The following is a 21,970-nucleotide window of genomic DNA, read 5'->3' on the forward strand; positions in this document are numbered from 1 at the left end:
TGGGACCCTGGAGCTGTTAAGCAACAGTATTAACCATTGTGCTACCGTGCTGCCTGATCTGGGAGCAAGATCCAGATCGCGACATCTCGCGAGAGCTAACGGCCTCGTCGCATCACAAGCGCGGCGAGGCTGTTCGATCTCGCCCAGAGTTTCAGGCTCTCCTGACTTTGGTTTCTTCCTCCTGCCCCATCCTGCAAAGCTTCCCTACCTCACAACTTACACGAGTGTCATTCCTTCAGTTCCCAGCCTCATGCTGCTTGACACTGCACTCGTGCCAGCCAGTTGCCACTTTCTGCCAGTTTTGAACAGGAATTTGATTGAGGCCTTGTAGATGAGGCTCAGGAGCTAAAATCTGCAGTGTCTCATGTGACCCATGTCAGGAAGTATAGCTGCGACCTCAATACCTGTCCACCTAACTTCCACCTGAGTTACTATCAGGGCTGTAATTTCTAGGGCCTCTCTTCTTTCTTGCCCCATTTTCCACAGGATCTTCAATATATTCCATCAGGTCCCATCAAATTGTCCTCCTTTCGCGGAACTGATTTCTGTTATTCAGTGCACCTGTGATTTATTTCCCCTAATGCATGCTAATTCTTCCAAGGTAAATTTGGTGTATCAGTTGGACGGAGCTGCACAACACCTCAAGCAACAACAACTAATTTTTCTTCCTATCTCAGTGATCTTAAAAGCAGAAGTGAGACTTCATCAGCTCCATCAGTTAAACGACTAAAGGTAACCTTATTGTGCCATAGTAAAGTTTCAAAATATTATTTCATAAAGAGCTAAAGAATTAAAACATTGCATTTTCTTTTTCTTATAATAGGTACAGACAATAAATGAATTAGGCCCAGTAAACCTTCAACAGTTTGCTTACACGGCAAAACCTCCATTGTCAACAATACCTCGGTAAAGAGATACTCACACTGTAATAAGTATAATGCAAATTCGGCGGAGCAGGCTCGAGGGGCCAGATACATACTCCTGCTCCTAGTTCTTATGTTCAATTCATTGCTCGTGGCAACTTCAGCAATTTTGAAAACATTTTTCATGTTCAATTATTTTCAAGGTACTATGAAACAAAACCTGGTCCAATAGCTCAAGCACAAAACCAGAATCATTTAGGCATCGATGCAAGACTTCGACAACAACAACAGGAACCATATTATGATGAAGGTGGGTTCGTGATGATAGGAAGAATTTATGTTCTGCTGCTATCTCTGTCCCCAGTGCTATTTTGTATGTCTAAGAGTGGGATTTAATTTGAGTGTTGTAGTTAGCAATGTCAAAGGTATGGCTTTCATGTTGAGATGATCTCATTGACAGTAATCTACACCACTTCATATAATGTTATTGCCATTCTTATTTCACAATGGCAGCAAGGAATCCTACATCCAATCTGGAATATTCAGCACTTGATCCTGAAGCTGTTGCTTGGAATGAACTCAAATGTACGAAGGTTCTTGGTGCACTATTTTAATGAAGGCGTTGGTCTGTTTATTTTTAAATGGGTTATCACCATTATTAAAATAGTGGACCAAAGTATTTCATAAGAATAGATTAATTGTTAATATTCAAGGAATTGAATTTTAACAATGAGCTTTCAAAATATAGAGTGAATTAAAGAATATAGTAACAGAAAATGCTGGAAATGCAGAGCAGATCATCCACCATCTGAAAAAAAAAAATCAAAATGAATGTTTTGGATAAAAACCCTTTGTCTTTTAGGATCTTTTAGTATTGAGTTGGTGTTGGGTCCATATGCACTGGTGTGATATTTAGTAATATGTAATGTTATCTACATTGATTAAAATAGCTGGTTAGAGTTAAGGACATCATCATTCGCCTGCTTGGAAGGTCATAACTGTTTACTTTGATTATTTTTTACAATCTTCTTTAGAACCATGATCTGTAATTTTAAAAGGAAAGCCATTGTTAAGTAATGGGTTAAGAGATATTCCAATTAGTTGTCTCATTTATGTTAAGTATCCAATAATTGACACTGATATGTAAAGGGGCTTCAGGTGGCCTTTGTGTCAGGTGATGTGAAGATAGAGTTTTGTGCAGAGTCTGTTAAAGTGAAATAAAGGTGTTGTGGAAAAGGAGCAGAACCTTTGACTCTTTATACAACAGCAGCTAAATGTCTAACAAATGGTAGCAGAGGATGGTTGCTGTGCAAATGTGAAGGGTTGAAAGATACAACTTTTCCAGACCAACCCAAGGAGTGAGAAGCAAAAAAAAAGGATATATGGCTGAACCTAGGATAAAGATGGCTGGATATGACTATCCCCCCCCTTATTTTCTGAAAGGGGATTGTACAACCAATGGAGAAGTGCCATAGTTATGTGGACTAAAGTAACTGCCTTGGGAAAGAGAAAACAAGGTAAGGCATTCGCTCTTTCTCTACCTTATCCGTAAAATCCGAAGCAAAATGTTTTCTGAGCTTTGGAAGAGTTAGACTCAGAAGAAGGTCTGGAGACTCTATTAGGTTATATGGATAAGATTTATAAAAAGGATGACTTGTTAAGTGCGTATAAAGCCTGGTTGGATTTTGATAGGTTCTGGAAAATAGAGGATTTCTCCATTGAAGACTATATATTGGAATTTAGCAGACTATATTTAGCAGACTATGAGTCACAGTATAAAGGTGAGCCAGATACAGTGCAGACTTTGTTTGCACTGAGTGCTGAATTTGGGTGCGTTTGAATGCTATAGTGAGAGTTTGGTGACTGAGGGATATTAAGGGTTAATTTTTATCTAACGTCTAGTCTTTCTTTTATTTAGTTAATTAACTTAAAAGTTGCTGTTTGGTTTAGAAGAAGGTGAATTTTCAATCAGCTTGAAACAAAGGTTCTACTTGCAGCTGGAACTTGTTAATTGGATTAGACCAGTTTTCAGATGCTAGAGTCACAGTGTAAAGGTGAGCCAGCAAAAGTGCAGACTTTGTTTGCACTGAGTGCTGAATTTGGGTGCATTTGAGTGCTATAGTGAGAGTTTGGTGACTGAGGGAGTTAGGTGAGGAGGGAGCAAGGTGCTCCTTTCATTTCATTTCCTCAAAGAGCGAGAAGGAAGCCGGGAGTTTACAGAGAGTGCAGCTGGCTGGGAGCAGAGTCGGAGGGCGGAGTTCCAGTTGGTCCACAGGGCAGCTACATTCTGTAAGGTAAGAGGGGATGGAGGCTAGGGCAGTTGCTGCTCCTCCTGTAGGATGTGGGTGGTGAGGGATACCATCGCTGTCCCCACTGACTATACCTGCGGGAAGTACACCCACCTCCAGCTCCTCAGAGACCGTGTTAGGGAACTGGAGCTGGATGAACTTCGGATCATCCGGGAGGCAGAGGGGGTAATAGAGAAGAGTTACAGGGAGGTAGCCACACCCAAGGTACTGGACAAGAGTAGCTGGGTTACAGTCAGGGGAAAGAAAACAAACAGGCAGACAGTGCAGGGATCCCTCGTGGCTGTTCCCCTTCAAAAGAAGTACACCGGGGCCTCACCCGTGCTCAAGGATGCTGAAAAGATATCTGTTAAGGCCCCAGCTATTTCGTCCCTCGCTTCCCTCAGTAACCTGGGGTAGATCCCATCCGGACCTGGGGACTTGTCCACCTTAATGCCTTTTAGAATACCCAAAACCTCCCCCTTCCTTATGCCGACTTGACCTAGAGTATTTAAACATCCATCCCTAACCTCAACATCCATCATGTCCCTCTCCTTGGTGAATATGCAAAGTACTCATTAAGAATCTCACCCATTTCCTCTGACTGCATGCATAAATTCCCTCTTTTGTCTTTGAGTGGGCCAATCCTTTCTCTAGTTACCCTCTTGCTCCTTATATATGAATAAAAGGTTTTGGGATTTTCCTTAACCCTGTTAGCCAAAGATATTTCATGACCCCTTTTAGCCCTCTTTATTGCGTGTTTGAGATTTGGCCTACTTTCCCGATATTCCTTCAAAGCTTCATCAGTTTTAAGTCGCCTAGATCTTATGTATGCTTCCTTTTTCATCTTAGCTAGTCTCACAATTCCATCCGTCATCCATGGTTCCCTAATCTTGCCATTTCTATCCCTCATTTTCACAGGGACATGTCTGTATTGCACTCTAATCAACCTTCCCTTAAAAGACTCCCACATTTCAAATGTGGATTTACCCTTAAACAGCTGCTCCCAATCCACATTCCCTAGCTCCTTCCGAATTTTGTTATACTTGGCCTTTCACCAATTTAGCACTCTTCCTTTAGGACCACCCTCGTCTTTGTCCATGAGTATTGTAAAACTTACGGAATTGTGATCGCTATTCCCAAAGTAATCACCGACTGAAACTTCAACCACCTGGCCGGGATCATTCCCCAATACAAGGTCCATTATGGCCCCTTCCCGAGTTGGACTATTTACATACTGTTTTAAAAAAACTCTCCTGGATGCTCCTTACAAATTCTGCTCCATCTACGCCTCCAACACTACATGAGTCCCATTCAATGTTGGGGAAGTTAAAATCTCCCATCACGACCATCCTATTGCTCCTACGTTTTTCTATAATCTGTCTACATATTTGTACCTCTACTTCACGCTCGCTTTTGGGAGGCCTGTAGTAAAGGCCCAACAAGTTACTGCACCCTTCCTATTTCTTAGCTCTACCCATATTGCCTCAGTGCTCGAATCCTCCATCGTGCCCTCCTTAATCACAGCTGTGATATAATCTCTGACCAGTAATCCAACTCCTCCACCCCTTTTACCTCCCTCTCTATCCCTCCTGAAGCATCCAAACCCTGGGATATTTAGTTGCCAGTCTTGCCCTTCCTTCAACCAAGTCTCAGTAATACCAATAACATCATATTCCCAGGTACTAATCCAAGCCCTAAGTTCATCTGCCTTACCTGCTACACTTCTCGCATTGAAACAAATGCACCTCAGACCAGCTGTCCCTTTGCGTTCATCATCTCTTCCTTGTCTACTCTTCCCCTTAGTCATATTGAGTTTATTATCTAGTACCTTACTGGCTTTAGTTGCAGCCTCTTTACTGACCTCTAACTTCCTAATCTGGTTCCCATCCCCCTGCCACATTAGTTTAAAAGCTCCCCAATGGTGTTAGCAAAGGCAACCCCGAGGACATTGGTTCCAGTCCTGACCAGGTGTAGACCATCCGATTTGTAATGGTCCCACCGCCCCCAGAACCGGTTCCAATGTCCCAAAAATCTGAACCCCTCCCCCTCCTGCACCATCTCTCAAGCCACGTATTCATTCTGACTATTCTTGAATTTCTACTCTGACTGTCTCGTGGCACCGGTAGCAATCCTGCGATTACTGCCTTTGAGGTCCTACTTTTTAACTTATCTCCTAACTCCCTAAATTCTGATTGTAGGACCTCATCCTGTTTGTTACCTATATCATTGGTGCCTATAATATGCACCACGACAACTGGCTGTTCACCCTCCCCCTTCAGTATGTCCTGCAGCCGATCTGAGACATCCCTGACCCGTGCACCCGGGAGGCAACATACCATTCGGGAGTCTCATTTTCAACCACAGAAATGCCTGTCTACTCCCCTTACGGTTGAATCCCCTATGACTATAGCCCTGCCAGTCTTTTTCCCGCCCTTCTGTGCAGCAGAGCCAGCCACGGTGCCATGAGCCTGGCTACTACTGCCTTCTCCTGGTGAGTCATCTCCCCCAACAGTATCTAAAATGGTATACCTGTTTTGGAGGGATATAACCGAAGGGGACACTTGCACTGCCTTCCTGCTCTTTCTCTGCCATTTAGTCACCCATTCCCTGTCTCCCTCACCAATCCTAATCTGCGGTGTGACCAACTCACTGAACGTGCTATCCACGTCCTCCTCAGCATCGCGGATGCTCCAAAGTGAGTCCATTCCGCAGCTCCAGAGCCATCATGCGGTCTAACAGGAGCTGCAGCTGGACACACTTCCCGCACATGAAGGAGTCAGGGGCATTGGCCGCGTCCCTGAACTCCCACATTAAGCACGAGGAGCATAACACGGGCCTGGGATCTCCTGCCATTTTTACACTTTACCTTAACTGATTACAAATATAATATCAAATAATGAATAAGTGAATGGAATAAAGATTTTACTTTCCAATCACAATACTTACCAACACACGAAGAGTTAAATTTCTCCCAGCTACTGCTAATTGGAGCACTTTCCTTACCAGCCAATCAGGTTACTGCTTTGCTTGATGTCACTCTTCAAGGTAAGTTTTTAAAGAGGAAAACTTACCTTCCCGACAGACCCCTGGCCACTGCTCCCGCCAAAAATCTGAAGGCCGCTTCTCCGACAGCTGTGTCCCCGCCGCACTCCTTGGCTCTTTTATCCTGTGTCCCCACCGCTCTCCTTGCGCTCTTTCACTGTGTCCCCGCCGCTCTCCTCGCGCTCTTTTATCCTGTGTCTCCGCCCCTCTCCTCGCGCTCTTTCACTGAGTCCTCGCCGCTCTCCTCGCGCTCTTTCACTGCAGGCTATGACTTCACGGTTCAACTTCTTTCTACTTCTACCTGCCCTCGAGTCTCCCTCTTGATCTTTACTCGGCTGGGATCCTTACAGTGATTGTGTTTTTTTTTTGGTTAGAGGAGGAGGTAATGTGGGAAACACTGAATAAGTGTTTCAGGTTTGACTGTCACTTGACAACAACTCCTCCACAAACCACCTTCAAGATACGGTGACTGCAATGCACTGATGCAAATTTATCCCGCAACAGCCAATCAGCAGCTCCGCTCTACTGCCCTCTGCTGGATGCTTGCCTTGACTTGAACACTGAGGGTGTCTTGCTCAGGTACACTTTCTGGATGCAGTGACCGCAATGCACTGATGCAAATTTTCCCTGCAACAGCCAATCAGCAGCTCCGCTCTACTGCCCTCTGCGTGGGAGACAACCCAGTGGACAGCGGGGATGCTCTGTATTCCAACAGCGCCAGGTTGAAGTCGGAGCCTGAGTCTGCAGCCTTGCATAGTAATCTCTTGACGATATGGACCCCTTTCTCGGCCTTCCCGTTTGACTGCGGGTAGTGGGGGCTGGAGGTTACGTGATGAAAGTTGTATAGGTGGGCAAAATCAGACCATTCCTGGCTGTAAAAACAGGGACCATTGTCACTCATCACCGTGAGCGGTATCCCATGCCTGGCAAACGTTTCTTTGCATGCTTTAATCACCACCTTCGACGTGAGGTTGGACAGTTTCACCACTTCTGGGTAATTGGAGAAGTAGTCGACCAGGAGGACATAGTCAAGCCCCTTGGCGTGGAAAAGGTCGACACCGACTTTGGACCATGGGGAGGTCACTATCTCATGTTGCTGCAGAGTTTCTTTGGGTTGAGCTGGCTGAAATTTCTGACATGTGGGGCAGTTGAGGACCATGTTGGCAACCTCCTGGCTGATGCCCGGCCAATAGACTGCCTCTCAAGCTCTGCATCGACATTTCTCGACCCCCAGGTGACCCTCAAGGAGTTAGCCGAGCACCATAGCTCACATGCTCTGCAGAATCACAATCCTATCGAGCTTCATGAGGATGCCGTCCACCACCGTCAGGTCGTCCTTGACGTTGTAAAACTGGGCACACTGTCCCTTCTGCCAGCCCTTCGTGAGATACTGCATCACACTCTGTAGCAGAGGATCCTTGGCCGTTTCCTCACGAATTTGGATGACCCTCTCATCAGTGGCCGGAAGGTTGGAGGCACACAATTGCACCTGCGCATTGATTTGGCAGACAAAGTCAGTTTATTCACACGGTGTGGTGATAGACCTGGAAAGGGCATCTGCAACAATGAGTTATTTGCCTGGCGTGTAGACAAGTTCAAAGTCATAGCGGCGTAGCTTGAGAAGGATTTGTTGTAACCGAGGCGTCATGTCATTCAAATCCTTCTGGATTATGTGGATTAATGGCCTGTGGTCCGTCTCAACCGTGAATTTTGGGAGGCCATACACATAGTCGTGAAATTTGTCGATTCCCGTTAGGAGGCCCAGGCATTCCTTCTCAATCTGAGCGTATTGTTGCTCAGTGGGCGTCATGATTCTGGAGGCATACGCAACTGGGGCCCATGAGGAGGAGTCATCCCGTTGGAGGAGCACCGCCCCAATACCGTCCTGGCTCACGTCAGTGGATATTTTGGTCTCTTTGGTAGGGTCGTAGAACGCCAGAACTGGGGCTGTAGTGAGTTTTGCCCTCAGCTCACGCCATCCGTTCTCATGAGCGGGCAGCCACTGGAATTCCGTTGACTTTTTGACGAGATGGCGAAGGGCTGTGGTGTGCGCCGCCATGTTGGGAATGAACTTCCCGAGGAAGTTGAGGACCGCCTTCTTGTGCTCTGGGGTCTTCATGGCATTGATCGCCGAGACCTTGTCAGCATCTGGCCGCACGCCTTGCTGCGAGATGTGGTCACCAAGGAATTTGATTTCTGATTGACCGAACGAGCACTTGGCTCTGTTGAGTCGGAGGCTATGCTCATGGATTCTGCGGAATACCTGCTTGAGGCGATCGATGTGTTCTTGAGGACTTGTGGATCAGATTATTACATCGTCAACATACACGCGCACCCCCTCGATACCCTCCATCGTCTGTTCCATAATGCGGTGAAATACCTCTGAGGAAGAGATGATGCCAAAAAGCATCCGGTTGTAGCAGTAGCGACCGAACGGGGTATTGAATGTGCACAGCTTGCGACTGGATGCATCCATCTGTATTTGCCAGAACCCCTTGGAGGCGTCCAGCTTCGTAAAGAGTTTGACATGAGCCATCTCGCTGGTCAACTCTTCACGTTTTGGTATCGGGTAATGTTCCTCAATGATGTTGCGGTTTAAATCCTTGGGGTCGATGCAGATTCGAAGCTCCCCTGACAGCTTCTTGACGCAGACCATCGAGCTGACCCAATCCGTGGGTTCTGTGACCCTTGATATGATGCCCTGGTCCTGGAGGTCTTGTAACTGCTGCTTGAGGCGGTCCTTGAGGGGTGCCGGCACCCGACGTGGTGCGTGGATCACAGGGGTGGCGTTTGGTTTGAGCAGGATTTTGTATCGGTATGGGAGTGTGCCCATTCCGTCGAACACGCTGTGGTACTGTGTGATGATGTCATCAATTTCAGCCTGGAAGTTCTCATCAGGTGAGGCCGTCGCCTGTGAGGATGACATGGTGTGAACTCGCTGAAACAAGTTCAGGAGTTTGCAGGCCCGAGCACCGAGCAGGGATGCTCTGTCAGGTCCCACATTGCAGATCTCAAATCGCAGTGTCGCTTTAAATGACTTATTGGAAACTCCGAATTGGCATGAGCCACTGGCAGCTATGGAATTGCCATTGTAGTCAAGGAGCTGGCAGGCCGGTGGAAGAATGTTTGGTCTGACGCAGATGGTGTCGAGATCGGATTTGGAGATGAGGTTCACCGATGCGCCGGTGTCCAGTTTGAACCAGATGCGAGCCTTGTTGACTGTGAGGACAGCACACCACTCATCATCGGGATCCATGCTGAGGATCGGGAGGTGCTTCGCTGTCTTGGAGAAAGGCAGCGCATGCTTCGTAATGATGCCCACCCGGTATGGAGATTTGAGGCACGCAGCATCAGGATCTGTTGGGCTGTCGGGGTCGGAGTCTAGCATGGCCTACTGTATTGAACGGACGTTTCTGCGCCGCAGCTGGGATTGCTGGATGCTGGGCAATGGAGCAGATCTGTAAAGGGCTGCGTCTTGGCCAATCACCGTTGTGATTTTGCCAGACATTGCCGCTTTAAAAGGGTGGAGCCACAATTCGGACACGTCATGACGCCAACGTCAGCTCGTTCCATGCACCATTGCGCATGCGCAGTGCGGTCGAACGAGGTACGCACCTGCGCAGTCTGGTCGTCGGTCTCGCCGTCCCCCGGTCGTGGCGCGCATGCGCAGGGGCCCGGGATAAGCGCACAGAATGGCCACTCTCATCGATACTTAGACCCTGCATTTGTGCGATGATAGCCTGCACCCGTTCCGCCTCGTGGAAGGTTAGGTTTGCCGTTTCTGTCGCCCTGATGTGGGAGTACCGATTGTTAGCATGTTCGTGGAGAACGCAAGTTTCAATGGCGATGGTGAGGGTGAGCTGCTTGACATTCAGGAGCTGCTGGCGAAGGGAATCGGAGTGGACCCCGAAAACGATCTGATCCCGAATCATGGAATCAGTGGTCGAGTCATAGTTACATGACTGCGGGAGGATGAGGAGATGGGTCAGAAAGGATTGAAAAGGTTCATCCTTACCCTGAAGCCTCTGCTGGAAAACGTACCGTTCAAAGCTCTCATTCACCTCAATGTCGCAGTCGCTGTCGAACTTCAGTAGGACTGTTTTGAATTTCGTCTCGTCTTCGCCTTCTGCGATTGTAAGGTAGTTGTAGATGTGGATGCCGTGGAGAGGAATAGTGCGATCTTCCTGGCGTCCATTGCGGCCTCGAAGTCAGTGGCTTCTAGATAGAGTTGTAACTTTTGTTTGAAGATCTTCCAATTTGCACCGAGGTTGCCAGCGATGCGGAGCTGCGGAGGAGGGCGGGCGTTTTCCATGTCACCGGATAGCTGTTTGCTGGTCAACGCTGATTCACTCAAGGTAGGTCTGTCTGTTTGCTGGTCAACGCTGATTCACTCAAGGTAGGTCCGTCAATTTTCAGCATCACTCACTGATACCATGATGTGTTGAGTAGGCTGGGTCGATGTGGACTGCACTTGATGCAGTGTAGCGAGAGACAGACCTCCAACACTTGATAAGATGCAACACGATTTTATTTAACATCTAAACTATTATACATGTTCAACTGTGGGTTGACACTATGCTGACTTGACTGGAGACCTGATATTAGCCTAACCAGACTTACTAGCTACCACATGGTGTTTGCGCTGGCCAGCTCACTAACTCTGACTGTCTCAGAGGCTGGGTCCCGAGAGAGCGGGAAAACTGGTGCCCTCTGGCTTTATAGTGGTCGTGTCCTGTCTGGTGATTGGCTGCTCTGTTCTGTGTGCTTACTGGTCATCCTGTGTGTCAATCACTGCCTGTCTGCACTCCATTATATACATAGATGTATATTATGACAGATTCCTGACTCAATATGTAGATAGGTCAAATAGGGGGAGGCCATATTGGACTTGGTGCTCGGCAACGAACCAGGCCAGGTGTCAGATGTCTCAGTGGGAGAGCATTTTGGTGACAGTGACCACAACTCCTTGACCTTTACCATAGTCATGGAGAGGGATCGGAACACACAGTGTGGGAAGGTATTTAATTGGGGGAGGGGAAATTATACTGCTGTTAGACAGGAGTTGAGGAGCATAAAGTGGGAACAATTGTTCTTGGGGAAATGCACAATAGTAATGTGGGGATTGTTTAAGGAGCACTTGCTGCGAGTGCTGAATAGTTTTGTCCGACTGAGACGAGGAAGGAATGGTCAGGTGAAGGAGCCTTGTATGACAAGAGAAGTGGACCTTCTAGTCAAGAGGAAGAAGGAAGCTTACGTAAGGTCGAGGAAGCAAGGATCTGACTCGGCTCTAGAGGATTACAAGGTAGCCGGGAAGGAACTCAAAAATGGACTGAGGAGAGCTTGAAGGGGCCATGAAAAATCCCTGGCGGGAAAACCCCAAGGCGTTCTACACTTATGTGAGAAATAAGAGGATGAACAGAGTGAGAGTAGGGCCGATCAGGGATAGTGGTGAGAAATTGTGCCTAGAGTCTGAAGAGATGGGGGAGGCCCTAAATTAATACTTTGCTTCAGTATTCACTAAACAGAGGGACCTTGATGCCCATGAGAACAGTGTGAACCAGGTTAATAGACTCGAACAGGTTGATATTAAGAAGGAGGATGTGCTGGAAATTTTGAAAAGCATCAGGATATATAAGTCCCCTGGGCCTGACGGGATATACCCAAGGTTACTACGGGAAGCGAGGGAGGAGATTGCAGCACCGTTGGCGATGATCTTTGCGTCCTTGCTCTCCACTGGAGTAGTACTAGATGATTGGAGGGAGGCGAATGTGTTCCCCTGTTCAAGAAAGGGACTAGGGAAATCGCTGGGAATTACAGACGCATCAGTCTTACGTCTGTGGTGAGCAAAATATTGGAAAGGATTCTGAGAGATAGGATTTACGATTATTTGGAAAAACATAGTTTGATTAAAGATAGTCAACATGGCTTTGTGAGGGGCAGATCATGCCTCACAAGCCTCATCGAATTCTTTGAGGATGTGATGAGACACATTCATGAAGGTCGGGTAGTGGATGTGGTGTATATGGATTTCAGTAAGGCATTTGAAAAGGTTCCCCATGGTAGGCTCATTCAGAAAGTTAGGGGGCATGGGATACAGGGAAATTTGGCTGTCTGGATACAGAATTGGCTGGCCGAAAGAAGACAGCGAGTGGTAGTGGATGGGAAGTATTCCGCCTGGAGGTCAGTGACAGTGGTGTCCCACAAGGATCTGTTCTGACACCTCTGCTCCTTGTGGTTTTTATAAATGACTTGGATGAGGAAGTGGAAGGGTGGATTAGTAACTTAAGTTTGCCGATGACACAAAGGTTGGGGGAGTTGTAGATAGTGTTGAGGGTTGTTGCAGGTTACAACAGGACATTGACAGGATGCAGAGCTGGGCTGAGAAGTGGCAGGTTGTATTTAACCTTGATCAATGTGAAGTGATTTATTTTGGAAGGTCGAATTTAAATGCTGAATACAGGGTTAAAGGCAGGATTCTTGGAAGTGTGGAGGAACAGAGGGATTTTGGGGTCCACGACCATAGATCCCTCAAAGTTGCCACCCAGGTTGATAGGGTTGTTAAGAAGGCATATGGTGTGTTGGCTTTCATTAACAGGGGGATTGAGTTTAAGAGCCGTGAGGTTTTGCTGCAGCTTTAAAAAATTCTAGTTAGACCACACTTGGAATATTGGTCACCTCATTATAGGAAGGATGTAGATGCTTTGGAGAGGGTGCAGAGGAGATTTACCAGGATGCTGCCTGGACTGGAGGGCATGTCTTATGAAGAAAGGTTGAGGGAGCTAGGGCTTTTCTCACTGGAGCGAAGAAGGCAGAGAGATGACTTGATAGAGGTGTACAAGGTGATGAGAGGCATGGATAGAGTGGATAGCCAGAGACTTTTCCCCAGGGTGGAAATGGCTGTCACGAGGGGATATAATTTTAAGTTGATTGGAGGAAGGTATAGGGGAGATGTCAGAAGTAGGTTCTTTACAGAGAGAGTGGTGGGTGTGTGGAATGCACTGCCAGCAGAGGTGGTGGAGTCAGTCATGAAGGACATTTAAGCGACTCTTCGACAGGCACATGGACAGCAGTAAATTGAAGGGGTGTAGGTTAGGTTGATCTTAGATTAGGATAAATAGTCGGCACAACATCGTGGGCTGTAGGGCCTGTACTGTGCTGTACTGTTCCATGTTTTATGTTCTATGTATGTAAAAGGCTGCAGAAACACAACCTGGAATTTCCACAGTCTGTGTTGGCCTTTAAATTACTTGACTGTGCTAGAGTGAGCAACATGGATAGGCTTCTGGTTTTGACAGGAGTTCAGTTTGGGGATAAGGATATTGATGCACAATCAATGACCACTAAAGCGAGGTTGTAGTCCAACTGAAGGCTTTAATAAGCTAGATGTTTCCCCCAGCAGCTCAGGTACAGAAAGAAGGCTGCTGGGGTGGCACAGGCTCTTATACGCCGCCTTTCAGGGCGGAGCTACCATACAGCTTGACCAATAGGAAACATACGATATCTACCAATGGTGTTCCAGCATTACCAGGTACCGTAATAACTCTACACAGACTACCACAGATACCTTATTCAATCAGATGACAGAAGCTTTAAAAAGGTTTCTGGGGAAACATTCGATTCCGATGGCTCTGATGACCCAAATAGGTCAATCTGCAATAAAGCAGAATATGGAAGATTCACTACTCACAGGATGGCAAAATCGTATGACTATGAACGGGTTCCAAGACTATAAAAAGAGGTCGGGATCCGCAATTATGAAGACAGAAACCAGTTAGAACCTACAATAGGAAGATGAACCGCAGAAATGCACGGGACATGATAAATTGATGTTTTCGATGTGACTCTGAAAATGAAAATCGCTTATTGTTACAAGTAGGCTTCAGATGAAGTTACTGTGAAAAGCCCCTAGTCGCCACATTCCGGCGCCTTTTTGGGGAGGCTTGTACGGGAATTGAACCCGCGCTGCTGTCCTGCCTTGGTCTGCTTTAAAAGCCAGCTATTTAGCCCTGTGCTAAACCAGCCCCGAACCAGCCTCTCAATACCATTATGCTTTCAACTGTCCAACACATTATAATGGAATATTTGAAGCGACACAGGACACGGAAGAGTCAGAAGAGGAAAAAGATAGTGACCAGAAAGAAGGCATTGTCCTATTAACAAGCAATTTTATGCCGGTAATGAGGGTGTTAGCTGCAGAATCCTTCAATTGTGCTGTATTGGACAGTGGCTGCACATCTACTGTGCGTGGAATTGTCTGGTTAAAATGTTACCTGGATTCCTTGAATGCTGAAAATCGTAACAAGGTTCAGGAATTTGAAAGTTCCACAAGTTTCAGGTTTGGGGATGATACTACTCTGAAGTCGCTGAAAAGAGTGGTGATCCCTTGCAATATTGCCAGCATGAATCATTTCATTATCATGGATGTTGTATCAAGTGAGATACCTTTGCTTCTGAGCAGACCGTCGATGAAGAAAGCACACATGAAACTGGATATGGAACAGGATAAGGCAACAGCTTTTGGAAAGACGGTGGACTTACAATTTACACAGTCGGGACACTATTGTATTCCATTACTGACAAATAATATTTCAAGTACCGTTGTTAAGGATGTGTTAATGGCAGTTGAAAATGGGACTTTAGCGGATAAAAAGCTTGTTGTATTAAAACTGGAAAGGCAATTTGTGCATCCGTCTCCTCGGAGGCTGAAAAATTTATTAAAGGATGCAGTGGTAAGGGATGAAGACTATACGAAACTGATAGAACAGGTTACTGATCGCTGTAAAGTTTGTAGGAAGTACAGAAGGACACCAGCACGACCGATATAAACCCTACCTTTGGCCAGGAATTTTAACGACATTGTGGCCATGGACCTTAAGATCTGGAATAAAGCCAATAATATATTTATTTTGCATTCTGTAGATTTAACAACCAGATTTAGTCAATCAACGATTGTATGAAGTAAAGAAAAGAGAATATTTCTGGATCAAATCGTGGAAAAATGGATAGGGACAGGAATGGGTCCACCGGCAAAATTCCTTATGGACAATGGGGGAGAATTGGCTAATGATGAGTTTAGGGATATGTGTGAAAACGTGAATATCACAGTTATGAATACGGCTGCGGAAAGCCCATTTAGTAAGGGTGTGTGTGAAAAAAAACATGCTGTAATCGATTACATGCTACGGAAAATTTTGGCAGATCGACCAAATTGCAAGCTAAATTCAGCTTTAGCATGGGCAGTACATGCAAAGAATTCATTGCAGATGGTTGTGTCCATATCAATTAGTGTTTGGTAGAAATTCTAAAATTCCATCCATTTTGGATGACCAGCCTTCAGCTTGGGAAGGTACTACAATTAGCTCTGCATTTGCTGAGCATTTAAATGCATTACATAGCAGTAGAAAAGCTTTTTTGGAAGCAGAAGTCTCTGAAAGAATTCGCAGAGCTTTCAGGCACAATGTACAGCCATCAAATACCGGGCAGGATTCTCCACCCCCGCGCCGGTTGGGAGAATCGCCTGGGCCGCCAAAATTTCCCGGGACGCTGATCCAACGCCCTCCCGCGATTCTCCCAAGCGGCGGGAACGGCCCCGTCGAGTTCCGCAGGCCGGAGAATCGCCGGAGACACCCAAAATGGCGATTCTCCGGCACCCTCGCTACTCTCAGGCCCGGATGGGTCGAGCGGCCAGGCCAAAACGGCGGGTTTCCCCCGGCGCCGTCCACACCTGGTTGCTGCCGTCGTGAACGGTGCGTGAACGCTGGGGGGGGCGGCCTGCGGGGGGGGGGGGGGGCGGAGGGGGGATCCTGCACCGGGGGGTACCTTAAATGTGGCATGGCCCGCGATCGGTGCCCACCGATCGTCGGGCCATCCTCTCTGAAGGAGGACCTCCTTCCTTCCGCGTACCCGCAAGATCAATCAGCCATCTTCTTGCGGGGCGGACTTAGAGAGGACAGCAACCACGCATGCGCGGATGACGCCAGTTATGCGGCGCCGGTCGCGTCATCTATGCGGCGCCGCCTTTACGCGGGCGACAAGGCCTGGTGCGTGTAGATGACGCGGCCCTGATCCTAGCCCATTGTCAGGGCCTGAATCGGTCGGGATCGGGGCCATTTCACGCCGTCGTGAACCTCGACGGCATTCACAACGGCGCGGCCACTTCGGCGCGGGAGTGGAGAATCCCGCACACCGTTTTTCAGCAAGGAAACATAGTATACTATAAGAGAGACAATTTTAATGAATGGTAAGGCCCAGGGACGATCATAGGCATAGATGGCAACATAATTATTTTGCAACATGGCAATCAAACTGTTAGCGTACGTTCATCAAGGATAATGGGTACAGATTACAAATTTTCAAATTTAGACAGAGCAGACAGACATGACGAGGAACCAGGGCCATCTGGTATGCACGTGTTACAGAACTATGAGGACCAGTTAACTGATATAGACAGGGTTTCTGTAGAGGAACACAACACTTCTGATGAATTAGAACAGGCCATTTTTCCGAAAGGACAATTGCCAAATATTGGTACAAAAGTGACATACTTGCCTGAAGGATCTGGTCAATGGAAGGATGCAACTGTTAATAGTAGAGCAGGGAAGGCCACTGGAATGTATAAACATTGGTTGAATGTACAGCATTCAGGGGAGGGAGTCAAGACAATGGATTGGGAACACAAAGTTCAAAAATGGAGGGCACAGAAACGCAGTGCCAGTTCAGATAGTACATTGGTTAGTGAACAGGTCTGCAGGAAAAGGTCGAGAACTATTGAAAGGACATCCCACAGCAGAAGGGAAAGATCAAGCAGTAGCAGTCCAGAACGAGATACCAGGCAGAAGAGGGGACATAGTTTATCAAGGTCTCGGAACATGAGTAAGACTATGAATACTGATAGGAGCAGAAGCCCACATGCATGTGAGATTTTGGTGGCTTCCAATAAATTAGATGAAAAAGTTATCAAAGATGCCAAGCAACAAGAATTGCATAGTTCGAGTGAATTTGGGGTCTACACGGAAGTACCGGATAGGGGACAAAGAGCTCTATCCCACAGATGGATTTGCACAGAAAAGGTTCTTCCGGATGGAACTTATAAGACAAAGGCCAGGCTTGTGGCAAGGGGATTTGAAGAAAACTTAAAAGATCAGGATTTAAGGGTAGATTCACCTATGGCAGGAAAGGGTATTTTAAAGATTTTCTTGGCTCTATTAGCCACAAAGGCATGGGAATGAAAATCTATAGATATAAAAGCTGCCTTTTTGCAGGGGCATCAGCTCCAGAGAGACATTTTTCTCCGACTTCCTAAAGAGGCAGCTAACACAGAAGGGGTACTCTGGAAGTTGAACAAATGTGTATATGGATTAAATGATGCGTCTAGAGTCTGGTATTTTTCGGTAATGTCAATTTTGTTAAAGTTAGGCTGTTGCCAGTTGAAAGCAGATCTGGCAAAGTTTTACAGGCATTCTCAAGGAAATCTTTCTGGCTTATTTATGATGCATATCAATCATTGTTTGTGGGGTGGGTCTAGTGATTTCAAAGCTATTGTAATGTCTGGTTTGAGGAAAGAATTCAGGGTTGGAAGTCAGGCTTCTGGTGCATTTAAATATATTGGACTGGAAATCGGACAGACTAAGTTAGGGGCAACTTTACATCAGCAATCTTATTTGGAAACATCAGCCCAATAGCAATTAGTCGTGGCCGGGTTTCACAAAAAGACGCAATGGTTTCAAAGATGGAAAAAGAGCAACTGCGAAGTTTAATTGGGCAACTGAATTGGTTAGGTCAACAGACTAGACTGGACATGAGTTTTGATGTCTTAGAGTTGAGTACAAAAATGAATGATCCCAAAGTGGAAGACATAATAAGAGCAAATAAAGCGTTGGCCAAACTAAAAATGCAGGAATGTGTTTTGAGGTTCCCAGTTTTAGGTGACATTAGGCACTTGAAACCCATAGTTTATAGTGATGCGTCTTATGCAAATTTATGTGATGGGGTTTCAAACGCAGGAGGTTTTATAACTTTCCTTTTGGGAACAATGGTAAATGTTGCCCTCTTGTGTGGGAAACAAAGAAAATAAGGAGAGTGGTCAAAAGCACTTTGGCTGCTGAGATGTTAAGCCTTGTAGAGGCAGTGGATATGGCCTTTTATATATCGCAGATATTGACAGAAATTTTGGGATTAGGAGATTTGGGTAATATACCTATTGACTGTCACATTGACAATAAATCGCTGTTGGAGAATGTGCACTCTACAAAAAGTGTCAATGAAAAAAGGTTAAGGATAGACATGCAAGTTTGAAGCAGATGTTGGACAGAGGGGAAATAGCAAAAATTAAATAGGTCGACAGTAGCTATCAATTGTCAGACTGTTTTACAAAAAGAGGGGCTAGTTCACAGAAACTTTTGGATATTGTTAATGAAGGGCGCCAGTTTCTGTGACTGTTCTTTTTTCTTCCAAAAATGAAAAGAAAAGAAGGGAGAAATTGCGTGTGTGTATTTCAGTTTCTTGTAATTTTGTTTTCACCTATTTTTTTTCCCTCCAAGTAAGGGGAAACTGTTAAGTAATGGGTTAAGAGACATTCCAATTAGTTGTCTCATTTATGTTAAGTATCCAATAGTTGACACTGATTATGTAAAGGGGCTTCAGGTGGCCTTTGTGTCAGATGATGTGAGAATAGAGTTTTGTGCAGAGTCTGTTAAAGTGAAATAAAGGTGTTTGTGGAAAAGGAGCAGAACCTTTGACTCTTTATACAACAGCAGCTAAACGTCTAACTGCCATATTCTGTGAACTATGGCCATTTAAAAAATTGACTGCAGCAGTTCAAAAGGCAGTTCACCACCACCTTCTCAAAGGACAATTAGGGATGGGCAATAAATGCTGTCCTAGCCAGCGGACCCACATCCTGTAAAATAATTTTTAAAGAGGGAGTTGCCCACACATCTATGTTCCAATGCAGTAACATTCAGTATGGGCACAGGGAATTGTGGACAACATTTCTAATACATTATTGGGATATATTTTTGTCTTTACCAGTGGCAGCCAAGCAGCACCTCAATTTTAAATGTTTTATCCATGTATTTAAATCCCTTCATGGCCCCATCTCTCTAATCTCCTCTTGTCCCATACCCTCCAAGATATCCTCATCTATCGATGGTCTTTTGAGCATCCCTTATTTTAATTGCTTCATTATTGGCTATTCCTTTATCTGCCTGGGCACAAAGTTCTGTAATTTCCTCAGTGAACTTCTCTTCCTCACTCCTGGCACTGCCCTGCCTGTCGCCAAACACCACGGTACTCCATTGGCTTCTGAGGACCCCCCTGGTGTGGACATCATGCCTGGTCTTCGTTCATGGAAACCAGTAGTGATTCCCACCAACCTCACTGGGCGTGAATCAGCTGAGCATATTTAAATGGGCATTTAAACCTGCTTAGCCTTTTCGAAACCAGAGACTCCCAGCTCCCGGGATCCCCTACATCCGTCGGCACAGTGTGAGGTCGGCGGGAATCACTGTTTGTCTTCATGAACGGAGACCAGATGTGATGACCATGCTGGGGGCCCCGGAGGCCAGTGGAACCCCAGGTGGTTGGGGACAGGGCAGAGCAGTGTCAGGATGCTAGCGGGAATCTTCCCATGCTCCCACAAAAGTGAGTGTTGATTGCGATGGGAATCGCGCCGGAACATAGAGCGGGATCCTCATTGGTTTCCTGTCTGAAATTGCACAAAATGACTTCCGCCCAGTGTTAAATTGTGATTTATAGTGCTCCTGTGAGGTGCCTGAGGACATTTACAAAGTGAAAAGTGCTTTATGAATACAAGTGTTTTTATTGTTTGGCAGTGGTAATCTGACAGGCAGGGCCGGAATTCTCCGGCCTTTGGGATTCCTTTACCCGCTGGCAGTGCACCCCTGGCAGCATGGGGTGGCTTCAATGGGAAATCCCATTGACAAGCAGCAGGAAGAGAGAATCCCGCTGTTGGTGAATGCACGCCACCAAGAAACACGTGGCTGGGGAAGCGGAGAATCCCGAGCCAGATTTCCTACATTATGAAACTCTCCTGATTTTTATTCCGTTACTTTCCGTAGAATGAAACTCAGACACGTTCTGTAATGGGCAGGTGACCCTCCATGCTGAAGAAATCCTAACTAATGGCTTTATTTTCTATGATAGTTCCAAATTATAAAATCAGCTTTGCTTACTTCATATAAACATAACTATGTTGACTGCTGCAATTATGGTGCCATAGTGGTACAGGACTCTATTTGGCAGATCTGCGCTTACAAGCTGCTAACATTAGCTCAAAGTACCAAGAAACAGCTAGACATTTCAGAATAGAGATAGAAAGAATAGCCTTCTCACGCATTCGTTGTAGCAAAGAGCTCAAGGCCAACAGTAACAAAAGTTTTTTTTTAAATGCCAACTATCTTAGTTGGTAAGTGGCACGTGGTGTGGAGGAGACCATTTTATGGAAAATATTTTGTCAAAGTCATAAAAAATTTTATTTAACATTTTTGTTATGGGAATATTCTGCAGCTCCATCACAACAGGGTTCAACTGTGATTCCACAACACCAAGCTACATCAGAGTCTTTTTACTGCAACTCTACTGATGCAGAGGAGAGTGGCTATTGGTCACCGGAAGAGATGAATGTGAATTTTGATTTAGGAGATGACTTGTGGAATGATTTTGACGATGAGAAGCTGATAAATGCTAGCAATTTTGTTAGCTCAGAGGAAATCAACATTAAATATCAAACAGGTAATAATATTGCTCATTTTGGAATTTTCAAATCTCTAAACTAATAACTATGAAGTTTTGTGAATGAAGTTTTGATTAACTATAATCAGAGGTTCATTAAGTGTATTACACTAAAGAGGTTACCACTAAATTTCAAGAATACGAAGCAATCCCAGAAATAATGGCTCCAACCTCCCGATCAATGGCGATGCTTGGGATATCTCCACTGACTGTGAAGATAACAACGACCCTACCTTTTTTGCATCCTTACACTCAGGTCTTCCTGTCTCATCTGCAATAGCTTCTGCGCAGACATCCATGGGGAGCATTGGTGAATAGGAACAGCTGCTGCGCTCAGCTAAGTTCTTAAAAGTCTTAAAGGATTTCAGTGGAGTCATTTGGTGTTTGGAGTGGTCAGTCAGGTCGAAGGGGCATGTGGGTAATTGAGTCGAGGGTTGGATGGGTAATTGGGTCATGGTCAGGAAGGTCGGAAGTCAGGTTGGGGTGGGGTGTGTGTGAATGGTTGTGGTGGGTTGGGTTCTGCTGTTAATTATGGACTTACATCAGAAATTAAACAGTGGAATAATACTGGCATAAGTATCTGGATAAATATTGCACATCTAGCCCTAGTCTTGTCAGTGTCTGAGACTTTCTTGTAAATCATCACATCGAAAGTTTTAACTTGCCAGGCACTTACTACGCATGTACACTAATAAAGATTATTATTATATGTACGTATCAGGACTTAGAGTCATAGAGGTTTTCAGCATGAAAGCAGGCCCTTTGGCCCAACTTGTCCATGCCGCCCAGTTCTTACCACTAAGCTCGTCCCAATTTCCTGCATTTGGCCACTGTCCCTCTATACCCATCCTTCGCGTTTAACTGTCTAAATGGTTTTTAAAAGACAAAATTGTACCCGCCTCTACTACTGCATCTGGCAGCTCGTTCCAGACACTCACCACCCCCTGTGTGAAGAAATTGCCCCTCTGGACCTTTTGTATCTCTCTCCTCTCACCTTAAACCTATGCGCTCTAATTTTAGACTCCC

The 21,970-nt window shown here is 45.8% G+C and overlaps 1 long non-coding RNA gene across 1 annotated transcript; it reads left to right on the top strand.

Moving 5' to 3' along the window:
• Positions 1 to 846: 846 nt before the first annotated feature.
• LOC140427263 (uncharacterized) lies at positions 847 to 20,762 on the top strand. The gene is made up of 3 exons (XR_011948416.1): positions 847 to 906; positions 1,067 to 1,173; positions 20,720 to 20,762. It is a non-coding gene; the product is annotated as an uncharacterized lncRNA (long non-coding RNA).
• The last annotated feature ends 1,208 nt before the right edge of the window (positions 20,763 to 21,970 follow it).

This window comes from Scyliorhinus torazame, chromosome 7, assembly GCF_047496885.1.
Source record: "Scyliorhinus torazame isolate Kashiwa2021f chromosome 7, sScyTor2.1, whole genome shotgun sequence".
Classification (NCBI taxonomy): domain Eukaryota; kingdom Metazoa; phylum Chordata; class Chondrichthyes; order Carcharhiniformes; family Scyliorhinidae; genus Scyliorhinus; species Scyliorhinus torazame.